Consider the following 13704-nt stretch of genomic DNA (forward strand, 5'->3'; position numbering starts at 1 on the left):
AAAATAAAATATTTAAAGTACCACTCTGCAGTGAGAAACCTAACTCCCAATATCTGAAATTAATTTACTCAGTTCTAGTATATAGTACATGTATAACACTTCAGAATTGTTAACCTGTTCCTCTTTAGTAGGAAACAATTTTATTAACTAGAGTACAATGCTTATGAGACAAACAGAACTCAGTCATTTCCACTTGATTTCTCTTAATTATTTAATTTTTATTATCGTTTCCATTATTCTGCTTATTTACTCATATTTTCTGTTGTGTACAGCAAATTAAACTGGTTGGATTTTACAGTTCTTCTTTAGAACATTTCCCTATCTTTCATGAACTCTTAATATATGAATCATAGTTAATTTAAATGTCCTATATAATAATTCCAAAACTGGTATAATATCCAAATCTGGTTTTTATTTATTTATTTATTATTATTATTATTATTTATTGATTAAAGTAATGCTTGCTACTTGGATGTCCTTCAGGCTGACATTTTTCCTTACCTTTAGAATTTTTGGTAATTTTTAAAAACCAGTATGATGTAATTGACAATAAGAGTGAGGTAAAACCCATTTAGTTTGAAATATTATGATAATCTGGTTAGGATTTAGTGTTTATATAAAGTTTGCTGTAACTTCAGATGCCAGAGGCTCAAATTCCTCTAGTGACTTTATTTTGTCTCCTATGTTGCCTTAGAACTCCTATAAGAAAGCCTCCTCAGACACAACCTGAAGTTTTCAGCTTTTTACCTGTAATTATTTGTTATTATATTGGAGTCTTGTTTTTGTGGATGTAAAGTGTAGGCAAAAGGAATACATTTTATTCTTTTAGGGGACTGAGCCTATGTCCCTGAGCTGTAAATGTTAATAGTGTTTCTTATTTTTCCCCCACCTACTTAGGTGAGAAAATAGCTAAAGGGAATAGGGAAATGTAATGTAAGCCTATGGTTAAAGTCTTTTCTGCTGCAGAGTGGACAAATGCTCTGGTCATTTTTAAAAATGGTTTATTTCTCCCCTCCCCCATACTAGAGCTACCAAGGAATCTTTCTTGACTTTTGAATGGGAGATCATGGTGGGGCAACCGGAGGTAAAACCCTTGAAAGTCTGGCGCATCTTCCTAAGACTGGGGCCCCTCAAGAATTTCTCACTCATCTCATAACCAAACTTCAGTGAGTCATCAAAATTATCATGTAAAAATCCTACCAGTTTATGACTCCAGTGGCTTCTGCTCCAAGTAAGCAGATCTGGGATATTGATCCTCTGCATTTGACAGTCTCCTCAAATCTCAGAGAGTCAGTTAACTCTGTGAACTCGGCTCTCTGATGGGTCCAAAAAAAGTTGTTTATTTTTAATTTGTTCAGTTTTTTATTGTTATAATAATGGGAATAAAAAAATGAAATATCAGACTGATGAACAAGAACAGACCTGGAGACAAGGAAGCATAGATCAGACTGTCGGACCTCAGAGGGAAGATAGGGGAGGGTGGGGAGATCAACCAAAGGACTTGTGTGCATGCATATGAGCCTAACCGGTGGTCACGGACAACATGGGGGTGGGGGCATATGTGGGGAGGGGTTTGGGATGGGAATGGGGGGATTAGGACAAATATGTGATACCTTAATCAATAAAGAAATTTAAAAAAATCTTAGAATATAGACCAAATTGACATTGATAGGTAAAGTTAGTCATAAATGTAACATAAATAATTTTAGGCCATAATGACTTAAATAATTTGAAAGTGAACTTAAGGGGGAACTTTTTGTTTATATTTTTTTCTAGTAATTCTTAGGTGAACTTTTAATCTAGCTTTATTTATCAGGCAGTTCTATGTTCTGAGGAATTTTATTTTATTTATTTTTTTCTCTTCCTTAGATTCTTTCTTTATTTATTTAATCCTCACCCAGGGATATTTTTTTCATTGATTTCTAGAGAGTGGAAAACAGGAAGGATGGGGAGAGAGAAACATCCAAGTGACGGGCACATTGATTGATTGCCTCCTGCACACACTCCTAATGGGGCTGGGGAACCTACAAGAGAGCCATGTGCCCTTGAGGGGAATTGAACCCAGGACCCCTCTGTGGGTTGACGCTCTAACCACTGAACATGCCGGCCAGGATGTGACACTTTATTGATGGTGGTGCATGGTGAGGAGACCTGGAAGAGTATGTGGGGCCAAGGGGACCCCTGTGGGAACAGATCAGGTATTAAATTCTGACCATTACTGGCCAGGGAAGACAGTGTTGCCACTGAACGCACAAGGGATGAGGAGCTGCGGGTACTCAAGGGGCAGGTGCTACTCCACAAGCACGTGCAGGGAGACTGCGTCAGTGACCAGGCCCTGCCTTCGCATCAGCAGGTCCAGGTCCTTGACTTCACAGTCTTGCGGCCAACATGAGCAGCAAATACCTCTAGGTCATCGCAAAGATGTTGGAAATACTTGTCCAGGCACTTCTCCACCATCTTAAGAGCCTTCTTCTCCATGGACATTTTAGCATTGAAGCTGAAGAACTTAGCATGGTGGCTCAGTCCTATCTTGTAGGGATCTTGATGGAGTCTGGGGCCAGCAATTTTTGCCGGGGTGGCGGGGAGGCCTGGCCAATAGAGGCTCCGGAAGTTCTGAAGATAAGACTGTAGTGCTAGTTGGTGGGGCTGGCTCAAGTTGTCTGGCCTGAAGAAACTCTGGGATGCTGGAGGCCAACTCGGGACTTGATGTCCTACCTGCAGTGTCCTTATCCTCTTAAGATCCTTCTGGCTCCTTGGCCGCAGTAGCCCCCAGGATCCCTCTGCTTCTATCACTTCTGTGTGTGTCTCAGGCTCTTCTGCTCTGGCAGATGCGTGTGTTCCTGCTGCCCCCCTTCCCTTCACTCATGCGCATGCTTTCTCCCATCATTTCCTCTACCTCCTCACCAGCTCCATCCTGGAAGGGCTCCAGTTCATCTTCTCCAGATACTCTTGCTGGTGTTTGGGAAGCCCAGGGCAAAGGCATCAACCTCCTCTGTCTTTCCTGCCAGGAGCTGGGCTTGTTTTTCAGGACTGTTGTTCTGCAGCCCAGGCCCACGGCTCCATGTCCTGGGACTGACAGCCCTCTCAGCAGGGAGAGAGAGCCAGGAGAGGGAGTGGTGCACACTGGGGGAATGACCAATCAAAGGCTGGGTACACTCCAACACTGCATCCATTGGCAGGGTAGCATCAGGGGTTCTGTCACCTGGAAGAGCCATGGCCACAGAAGTGTCTTGCAGATGCTGCAAAAATACATGCACATCGACAGCTCAGCGTGTATGTAAGAGGTCTGCGAGCCAAACCCGGAGAGGTGTGGCACAGGTCAGATTGAGGGAGCTGGTGAGGGAGGAGGCACCAGAATTCCCATGAGGCTCTGTAAAAGGACCTTGGGGGAGAGGCAGCCTTGGGTCCATTCCTTGCTGAAACTCTGACAATCTCAGCCTCTGCTTCCTCTTGCCAGAAGCTAGCAGACTTGGAGCCAGGGTTGTGGGGGGTTTGAGCTCAGGAAGTTGCAGCTCCAGGCTGCCTGGCTGGAGAACTGAACCACCTGTGTGCTGGCACTGGCTTCACCACTGACTCTGGCAAGGCCATGGAAGGTTGCGGGGCGGTTAGTAGGATGTTCTCAAGCACAGTCCGGGGTGTCTGTTGCTTCAGATGTCCATTGGTTTGAATGTGGGCCAATCTGCCAATAGATCTGGCTCTGTGCGAATGCCGCCTGGCAGTTGTCGTTGTTTGGCGCCTCAATCTCATTAGAGGAAGGTGTTTTGAGCAGGGTTCTCTGGGCACCAGCCCAAGTGCTCAGGCGTCGCCGCGGGGTGCACAGGGCCTAGGTATTCAGCAGGCACTGCAGCAGTGTAGTGTTTTAGGCTCACTGTCGGAGACATAGCTGTTTGCCCGCCTCCCAACTGCTGGGGTAGCCCAAATATTATTTTTTTAATGTGTTTTTAGTATATATTTTGATAAATACTCCTGATGGAAGTGGTGAGAGAGACATTAAATTAATAGGAAAAAAATCTCTTAGAAGTTATAATTTAAGTACTTTGTAGATGAGTTGTTATAGTGTTCATAATTAGGTAGTTAGGGATTTTTGTTCATCCTGATCATGATCCAAAGATCAAATTCTCAACCCAAGACACTAATATATCCAAATGATTTTTTTCTTCTATATTATAGGCATTTAGGTTATAAAAATGTGCCTAAAATACCCTCTGTCAACCCTTGAAGAAAGTCTTAAGAAGAAATTTATATGAACACAATGAAATTTACAAATAATGTATTATAGAATTGTATCTTTGAAATATACATAATTTTATTAACCACTCTCACCCCAATAAATTTGATAAAATTAAAATAAAATTTTAACAAGTCTCAGGTAAGTTGGGAAGAATATAAACATAAATGTTTCCACCTTATGTCAAAACAAGTACAATATCTTAAGAAAGACCAAATTAATCATGGAGTAAACATGGAATGTATACAGAATGCCAAAGCAAAAATAAAGATAGGCTTAAAGCATAGAAAGGACAAAATAATTCATTTGAAGAAAATAAAACCAAAAGAGAAAAACAGAATCAAGTTTACCACAAGTGTTTTATGCTATAGAAAAACTTAAAGAGAATGTAATTTTAATGAGAGATGTCTGTTTTAAAAAAATATTTTTATTCATTTCAGAGTGTAAAGGAGAGGGAGAGAGAGATAGAAACATCAGTGATGTGAGAGAATCATTGATTGGCTGCCTCCTGCGTGCTCCCCACTGGGGGCTGAGCCCACAACCAGGCATGAATTCTGACTGGGAGTGACCTTCTGGTTCATAGGTCAATGCTCAACCATTGAGACATGCTGGCCTGGTGAGACATCTTTAAATATAAGATGATTAAGTGTGTGAGTGAGCTGAAAGGAGAGATTGTAGAATTAAATGAATAGAGGACCAAAGTGACACCATTACAGAGTTAGTTAAGTAGAAGGAATCAAATTAGACAGTGTGGAAAATTAAGATGGTAACAGAAGAAAGCCATGAAGCAGTCTCAGTGAAATGAAGGGGAAAATGATAAAGTAATCTGAGAGATGTTCAGGTTCATAGTATATAGGAAATGTTGATCCAAAATAAAGATAAATGGTATGATGGGAGTGAAAATCCAACAAATGGAATTTAAAAAAATACATAGTACTAGAAAATATTTCCAAAATTGAAACTAATTCTCACAGATCAAAAGTACACTGTTTTTAAGAAATTCATTAGAATAACCAATTTCATGACATTCTGGTAAAGTGATTGAATTTCAAGGATAAAGAAAGAATTCATTAGGTATCCAAGAACTTACAAAGGGAATAAATCTGGTTGGGCTCAAATACCTTCATGGAAAAGTGGTGTGCCAGAAGATAATAGAACAATATGTACAAAATTCTAAGGGAAAACTATGTCTCAAGAATATTATAACCAGGAAAATTATTATTCAAGTACAAAATGGCAATACTGGTGTACTTATTCATATAAAAACTCAGAGAATATGCTATGCCTCATCCCATCCTAGAGTGAAACCTCATAAGAGACAAATGAAGAAATCATAGTAAAATAACTGAATGATGAACATTGAATCCAGGTATACATAAGATAGAGAATAAATAATTGTGAGAAATATTTTTATAAGGTAAGTCAATGTATATTAATAAAAAATAACATATTTAAAATAATAACAACTCTTTTAGATGAATATATTATAACTAGCAGCCCGTTTGCACAAAGATTCGTGCAATAGACCTTCATTCACCTGGCTGCCTGCACCAGTTTTCTGCCGGCACCGGGGACCCAGGCCTTGGCTGTGGCCACTGCCTTCTGCCTTCTTTCAGGGTCGGGGCTTGGCCCCGGGTAGCAGCCTTGGGCTCTGCTGCACCCCAGCGTCCCTGCTAAGGATCATAGGAGCCGACCCCTGGTGGTTGCCTGCTATCCGTGCAGGCTCCCCGCTGGTGCCCAAGGCCAGGAAAGCCTCCGCCTGAGGCTTTCCCGGCCTTGGGCTCGGCCGCACCCCAACGTCCCGGCCGCACCCCAACCGCACCCCAACGTCCCTGCGACGGTTTCCTGGTGGGCATGGCTGGTGGGTGTAGCGAAGGTACAGTCAATTTGCATATTACTCTATTATTAGGTAGGATACAGTTTTTAACTTTTTTAATGTATAGTTTACAGGGGTTCACAAACTTTTTAAACAGGGGGCCAGTTCACTGTCCCTCAGACCATTGGAGGGCCGGACTATAGTTAAAAAAAAACTATGAACAAATTCCTATGCACACTGCACATATCTTATTTTGAAGTAAAAAAACAAAAATAGCAAAAACACCCGCATGTGGCCCGCGGGCCGTAGTTTGAGGACGGCTGGTTTAGAATATGGCCAACTTCTAAAATTCTATTAGGAATTTAAAATTTTTGTTTAAAATGCAGTGATTCTTTATAATCTGAAGGAAGACACATTTAGTGATATGAACATTACCTAATTTTATTAAATATAGAGCATCAATGGAATTCATTGGAGCATCTTAGTTTTTAGGAAACATCTGCTTGTACAGGGTGGAGCAAAAGTAGGTTTACAGTTGTGAGTACATGAAACAGATTATTCTTGTATTATTATCTATTAACTAGAGGCCAGGTACATGAAATTTGTGCACGGGTAGGGTCCCTAGGCCTGGCTGGCGATCAGGGCTGATCGGGGCCTTCCTTCCCTTTGTTGCCAGCTGCCAGCCGGGCCTTCCTTCATTCTGCATTGCCCCCAGGTGGTCAGCGCACATCATAGCGAGCGGTCGAACTCCTAGTAGGTTGAACTCCGGAGGGGACAGTTTGCAGATGAGCCTTTTATTATATAGGATTATTGTATTATTTTCCATATGAACAACTATAAACCTATGTTTAGCCCCACCCTATATATAGTAACCCTGGTATAGACAATCTAAGGCTGTTAGGTGATTTAGTAAAAGACATAATCAAAGCTCTTAAAAATACTTAAAGCCCTATGGTGAGCATCTCACCCACAGAGTTAGGCATTAACTTGGTGGTTATTTATTTGTAGCTCAAAGATGCAAGATAATATGCTAAGCATTTGACACTTTCTGTCCTCTATGTAAATCCTGACATCCACATTGGACCAGATAACTTTTCCATAAATGGTTTTAAATCAAGGCATCCTCTTTAATTCCTTAAAGTGAATACAGGTGTCGCATACTGTGGAATTCCCATGAAGTCTAAAAGACCTCTTTGGTGTAGTTGTTTGGCCAAACATTACAGAAAAGGTGAAACCTAAGTTGCTCTCAGATGCATTGTTGGGTTTGGAAAAACAGAGGGGAAAGTGGAGGCATTAATTTGGAAAACAGTTTAATAAAGACACAATGGAAGAATTAGATTTATTAAAGTGCTAGAGTAAGGAATTCTAAATAAAGTAGACTATGATGAGTGGAATGGTAGATGAAATTAGCTCCTATTGTCAAGAGTCTTCAGTTCTTGCTAAACAGTACTAGTAGCATATTCATTGCAGATTTAAAATTTTTTTAAATTGATTTCAGAGAGGAAGGGAAAGAGAGAGAGAAACCTCAATGATGAGAGAGAATCATTGATAGGCTGCCTCCTGCATGCCCCCACTGGGGATCGAGCCCAAAACCCTGGCATGTGCCCTGACTGGGAATTGAACTGTGACCTCCTGGTTCATAGGTCAATACTCAACTACTGAGTCACACCAGCCAGGCTCATTGCAGATTTTAAGTGTGTGCACAGGATCCAAGGAAGATAAAGGTTTTGCTAAGATCAATCTACCATCAATGGAGGAGATTAATAAATAAATGACTTTATTAATTAATTCAGAGTCTGGATATAACTGTTCCTATTAAGAGAGAGTAAAAGAAACAGGTTCTTACCTTTTTGTTCATTTTTTGAAATACATAAATGTTTAAGTTTTATTGTCAACTTATTGAGGTTTTTATTTTCTGATTTTCCTCATTCCTTTAATAACTCAAAAGTTCTTTTTCAACTCTAGATTAGTTGAGTATTCACTTATACTTTTTCTATGTTTCTGATTATTTCTAATTATGCCTAATTCTCTAATTCATTGGAAATATATTTTTAAATGGTTTTAAATGCCTAATTCTCTAATTCATTGGAAATATATTTTTAAATGGTTTTAAATATATATATATATATATTCTCATTTAATATTGTAACATATTTAGTGGCTATTCCTACTTTCCCACATATACTTGTGGTCTATCTTTATTTATTTTTTTAATTTTTTACATGAGAAGATCTATTTTCAAGACATATCTTTCTTTCCATCTAACTCATTGCCCTCTCTGTTTTCTCTGTCTCCCATCAACTACTGTGCTACAATAACTGGTTTACCTGTCTGTATGCTTAAATACCTTTCTATTCATAGTGGGATTCATAGACCAATAGCAACATTATCTCCTTGGACCTTATTAGATCCTTGCCCGACCAAGTAAATTAAAATATGATTTTTATAAAAGATCCCCTGATAATTTGAGTGAGCATTAAGATTTGAAATGCACTGCTTTACTAGATCTCTGAGGGCAAATATTATTTGTCTTGTGCATCATCATATCTTTATCTCCCTGGCCAGTGTCTGGCACATAGTATTTGCTCAGTAAATATTTGAATGAGTACATTAATTAGGTATTTTAATAAGATAAAAATATATCTGTGCATAATTACTAAGGAGAATCAACATGCCTAATTTAATGATGTAAACACAATTTTGAGGAGCCATAAGAGTGCTTATGAATGCTTACAGTGTGGAGGTGTGGATTGTGACTTGTCCTAAAGTTTTTGCAATTTTGTATAACATGATCCCTGTTATATGGCATCAAAATCAACTTGAGTGCGTGAAAGTTGAGAATAAGCATTTCATTTTGCCCAAGGCATGAAGAACTATGGAAACCTAACTCAGGGAAATGGAACTACACTTTCCATCTCTCTGATGAGGCATTCGTTCTCTGTTTTCTCACTGTCCTTGCTTCTTCTGTCTCACTTAATGCTTAGCATCTACTTATCTGTCCAAATACTGTAATGTTATGTCCTCAGGGGCAGGGACTATTTCTAATTACTTTTGAAACTTCAGTCTGAGAATATGCATTTATTGATTTATTTCATTCTTACTAAAAAAAAAAAAAAAAGAAAACTGTCTTATAAAGATTATAGGACTAGAGGTCCAGTGCATGAATTCATGCATGGGTAGGATCTCTTGGCCTGGCCAGCAATCAGGGCCTATTGGGGGGGCGGCCAGGGGGAGGGGCTGCGGGAGGTTGGCTGGCGTGGGGGAGGGACCGCAGGAGGTTGGCCAGCTGGCCACAGGAGTTTGGATGTGGGAACGCACTGACCACCAGGGGGCAGATCCTGTGTTGAGCTTCTGCCCCTGGTGGTCAGTGAGTGTCATAGCAACAGGTCGACTGGTCGTTCGGTTGTTCGGTTGCTTAGGCTTTTATATATATAGATAATGTTTATTTTCCCAATTTTGTCATTGTTATGCTATTATAAGAACACAGTTTTATTGCTCAATTTTTCACTATAACTCACCAAGTTTTAGTGACCTCAACTCTCACCACATTGATTTCATTGTTACGATTTTGACAACAGTCATAAAACTAAAGAAGATAAAAAACATGTTTTCAGAATACAAACAATTACAAATACTTTACACATATTTCATTACTTGATCCCCAAAACAACTTTTGAAGGTAAGATATCATTATGATTACTCTGAGTAAAGTAGAATTGAGACTGAATTTCTAGTTTCATACTATAAATTTTAAAACATTTCTATTGCATAATGGTATAAACCATACACTCCTAAAGTAGAAGGTTCAATTATTCTTTTATAGAAAGAATTCTGGAAACATCAATTACAAGAAAACAATGCTGATTCCTCTGGAAATTTTATTATCTGTTACAAAACAATGACAATAAATATCTTTTAAGTTAATAAAATTAACTAATTAACTTATTAGACAATAAATATCTAATAAGTTAATCATTAATTAACTTATTTATGTCATCTTTTGTTGAATCATTAATTTTCTTACGTGAGCTCATGTATTCTTATAAGGTAAGATCAGTATGCAAAATATTTAATTTTAGCTTTACTTAAAGAATCGTAGAGATATTAAGTGTTCTCTTATTTAGATATTTGTTCATTGCAAAATTCTAGACACAAACTCTTTATTTGGTAGGTTAGTAGATACTGAGCCATCATGGCAGTCAGTCTGGGGTGGGGCTCATGTATTTCATAGATTCAAAGATGCCATTATTTATAAAACTGTTAATTTAATATTAAATTTTGTGCAATCACCACTTCATTGACTGTATGCTGAAATTTTAAGATGCTTTCTATTTTCAGATCAATCTTACAACAGAGTAAATCCAGTTTTTTCTGCTACCAGCATGAAAGTAGTGACCAAGCTTACCAAGGATACATTTGCTCTTTACAAACAATCTGCTGCCCATTTATCCATTTCAGTGTACCATTTAGAGAGCACTGCCAGTGCTCAATAAAGGCATCAACTAAAATCACCATCATGGCAACACAAATTGATTCCTTATGTGGAAAAAATCCCCAAACTGCTGATAAGCTATTTCATATCTCAGTTTCCATGTTAGTTCTCTGGAACCTAAAATAGATTTAATCATGTCCTGGTAAATTGTTGAACATGATTAAGGGTTTTACAATATGATTTTTTCATTGAATAGACACATTATTCAGAAACTAGGAACATAAATGGCCCTGTTGTAATGATCACTTCCTGAATTGAGAGATTTTTCAGTTTCAAATAATTGAATACCCAACTAAAAGTGGAAATTAACTATATCAGAGAACACAGGGTGGTTCCATGGTTGGTTCAACAGCTCAATGGTGGGACCAATGTATGCATGCTTTCCATCTCTGCCCTCAGCTGTACTCAGCATATCAGCCCTGTTCAAGTCCATATTTCCAAAATGACTGCAGCAACCTCAGGCATTCAAGGAGACACAATTATGATCACATTCTCTGAAAGAGAAGCAGAGACCTTACTCCCATGATTTTTCATTTAATTAAAGAAGAAAATCTTTCTACATGCTCAGCCCTCACCCTAAAGACATTCACATTTTTCATTTTTCAGGAGCAATTAATTATGTTTATTCGACAATAATTTATGGTCATAGAACAATGCAGTTCAGAAAATTACTAAAGTATGTTAAAGAAAAAGGACTTGTTCCTGGCTCTCATATCTAATATCTTATAACAGATTGTTTAGCAAATAATTTATGAAGTGCTAACATAATCTCCCCAAATATGTCTAATTTCATCAATAAAGTGAAGAAACTGTCTATATATATATATATATAAAAGGCTAAGTGACCGGCCTATCAGCTGACTGGCTGACCCGCTGGTAGGTATGACGCACACTGACCACCAGGGGGCAGATGCTCAATGCAGCAGCTGCCGAGCACCAGCAATTTTGTAGAGTGCCCTCTTGTACTCCAGGACCCCTCGGGGGATGTCAGACTGCCAGTTTTGGCTGGATCCCCACAGCCCAGGCCAAGGGACCCCACCTGCAGGAGGGACCCTGCTCACTCCACAGACGCCCTTCTAGCCCCAGTGCCACCCCAGATGTGGCTGGCCAGGGAGGGACCGTAGGAGGTTGGCTCCAGGACCGTAGGAGGTTGGCTGTCTGGCTCGTCTTGCCTAGTCCCACTCTGCTGGCCACCTTCTAATTAATTTGCTTTCAATGTGCACGAATTCGTACACCGGGCCTCTAGTACATTATAACACTCTTACTAAGAATGAATGGTTAGTGAAGGCTTGCCAAAATCCATTATCTCCCCAGGAGTTTAGACACAGAGCTAATTAATTTGAAGAGCATGTATATAGAATTAATACTGATGCAAAAGGGAGTTTTTATGTATTCATTTTGAGCATAGTCTTGTAATTATGACTTTAATTCACTTTCCTCTGTGTATTAGTTGCCTATTAAATTACCACAAACTTGGAGGCTTACCCAACAGAAATTTACTCTCTCAAAGTCTGGAAGCACCAAGTTCTTTGGCGGTTTTAAAGGAGAATCTGTTCCTTACCTTACCTAGCTTCTGGCATTTCCTGGCTTGTACTGCATTGTGATCTCTTCCTCCAGGCTCACATTGCCTTCTCTTCTTCAGACTGGTGACCTCTCAGCAATATTTGGCTCAGGGGGGTGTTACATTTTCAAATATGGTAGCCAGGGAAAGACTCAGGAATCTTCCCTAGGAAAGGGAACCAACGTAGCAGAGACTTAAGGATCCCCCAAATATCTAGGCTATATCTGTGCTTTGGACACTTTTTTCTCTTGCAATCAGATTAGCTGCGTGACTGAGTGGTGGCCTTTGGAATGTAGAAAGAAGAGATACATGCCACTTTCGGGCCAGCTACTTAACATTGTCACAATCACACAAATCTCCTGTTTTCTGTGTGACCAGAATGAAAGGACTCTAAGATGGTGGAGTTGCTCAAAGGTACCTGAAATCTCTGCTTTCAGGAGGGAGAACTGGCCAGGGTACTTCCCAATACTCACTGAACTGTGACATTAGCAAAAACAAAACAAAACAAAACAGACCAAAACAAATATAACAAAACAAAAGCCATAAAAAAAAAACCATTAAAAATACCCTAAATTATGTTAAACTACTTAGATGATGTGTAGTATATCTTTTAGAGCAGTAAGTGTTAATGACCTTAACCAATAGTCTAGTTCTGTAGCTATCAGAGAGGTGTGTCTCAGGCAGAGGCCCTGAGCCTGGATCAAGTTTGGTGTGCTGGAAGATTCCAGGGTATCTGAAATGGCGTTAGAGGAAGAGAGGAGGAGGAGATAAAGTGGAAATCATGTAGTGCTATTGTTAGCTTTGGCTTGTACACTGAGAGGATTTATATCCAAAGAGAGCTAGGATCTAACTTTCATCTCAAAATGATCATCTTGGCTGCTGAGTATTATGCTACGTGAAATAAGCCAGTCAGAGAAAGACAAGTATCACATGCTCTCATTCATATGTGGAATCTAATGCACCAAATCACCTGATGATCAAAATAGATCTAGAGACACAGAAGCTTGGAACAGACTGTCAAATCTCAGAGGAAAGGCTGGGGTGGGTGGGTGGGTGCGAAGAGGTCAACCAAAGAACTTGTATGCATACCGCATGGGCACACACAATTGGGTGGTTCAGGCCTGGGGCAAGGGGCAGGAGTGAGCTAGAAGGGACCAATAGGGAGAAAATGGGGACATATGTAATATTTTCAACAATAAATATTGAAACAAAGAATTGATGTGAGAGGAAGTGCAGGCAGAGCAGCCCTTCAGGAGAAGATTGCAGTAATGCAGGTAAAAGGTGATGAAGGTTTGGCAAGAGTGCTACTGGTCAGGGATTAGCTAGGTGGTGTGAGAGAAAAGGATAAATCAAGGATAATAATAGGTTTTCCACATTGGCATGTGGAAGAAAATATTTGCTATTAAAGATGACTAAAAAGATGACTCAAGCTTTTATTGAAGGGAGGGAGGAATGGGAAGACCAAATGTCGACCTATTAAATTTGAGATGCCTTTTAGACATCCAAGTAATATTTACAGTAGGCATTTCAACCTGGAAATATAAATTGGGAAATAATCCGTGGATAGGTGAGATGAGATTAGATGCTTTCAGTAGGGCAGTGACTTT

The 13704-nt window shown here is 39.4% G+C and overlaps 1 pseudogene across 1 annotated transcript; it reads right to left on the bottom strand.

The window, feature by feature from the left end:
* Positions 1-2215: 2215 nt before the first annotated feature.
* LOC307097263 (centromere protein T-like) lies at positions 2216-7902 on the bottom strand (annotated as a pseudogene). The gene is made up of 2 exons: positions 7891-7902; positions 2216-3823 (listed from the first exon to the last, which is right to left on the bottom strand). The product of its transcript is annotated as a centromere protein T-like (transcript).
* Between the last annotated feature and the right edge of the window lie 5802 nt (positions 7903-13704).

This window comes from Cnephaeus nilssonii, assembly GCF_951640355.1.
Source record: "Cnephaeus nilssonii genome assembly, chromosome: 3".
Taxonomy (NCBI): domain Eukaryota; kingdom Metazoa; phylum Chordata; class Mammalia; order Chiroptera; family Vespertilionidae; genus Cnephaeus; species Cnephaeus nilssonii.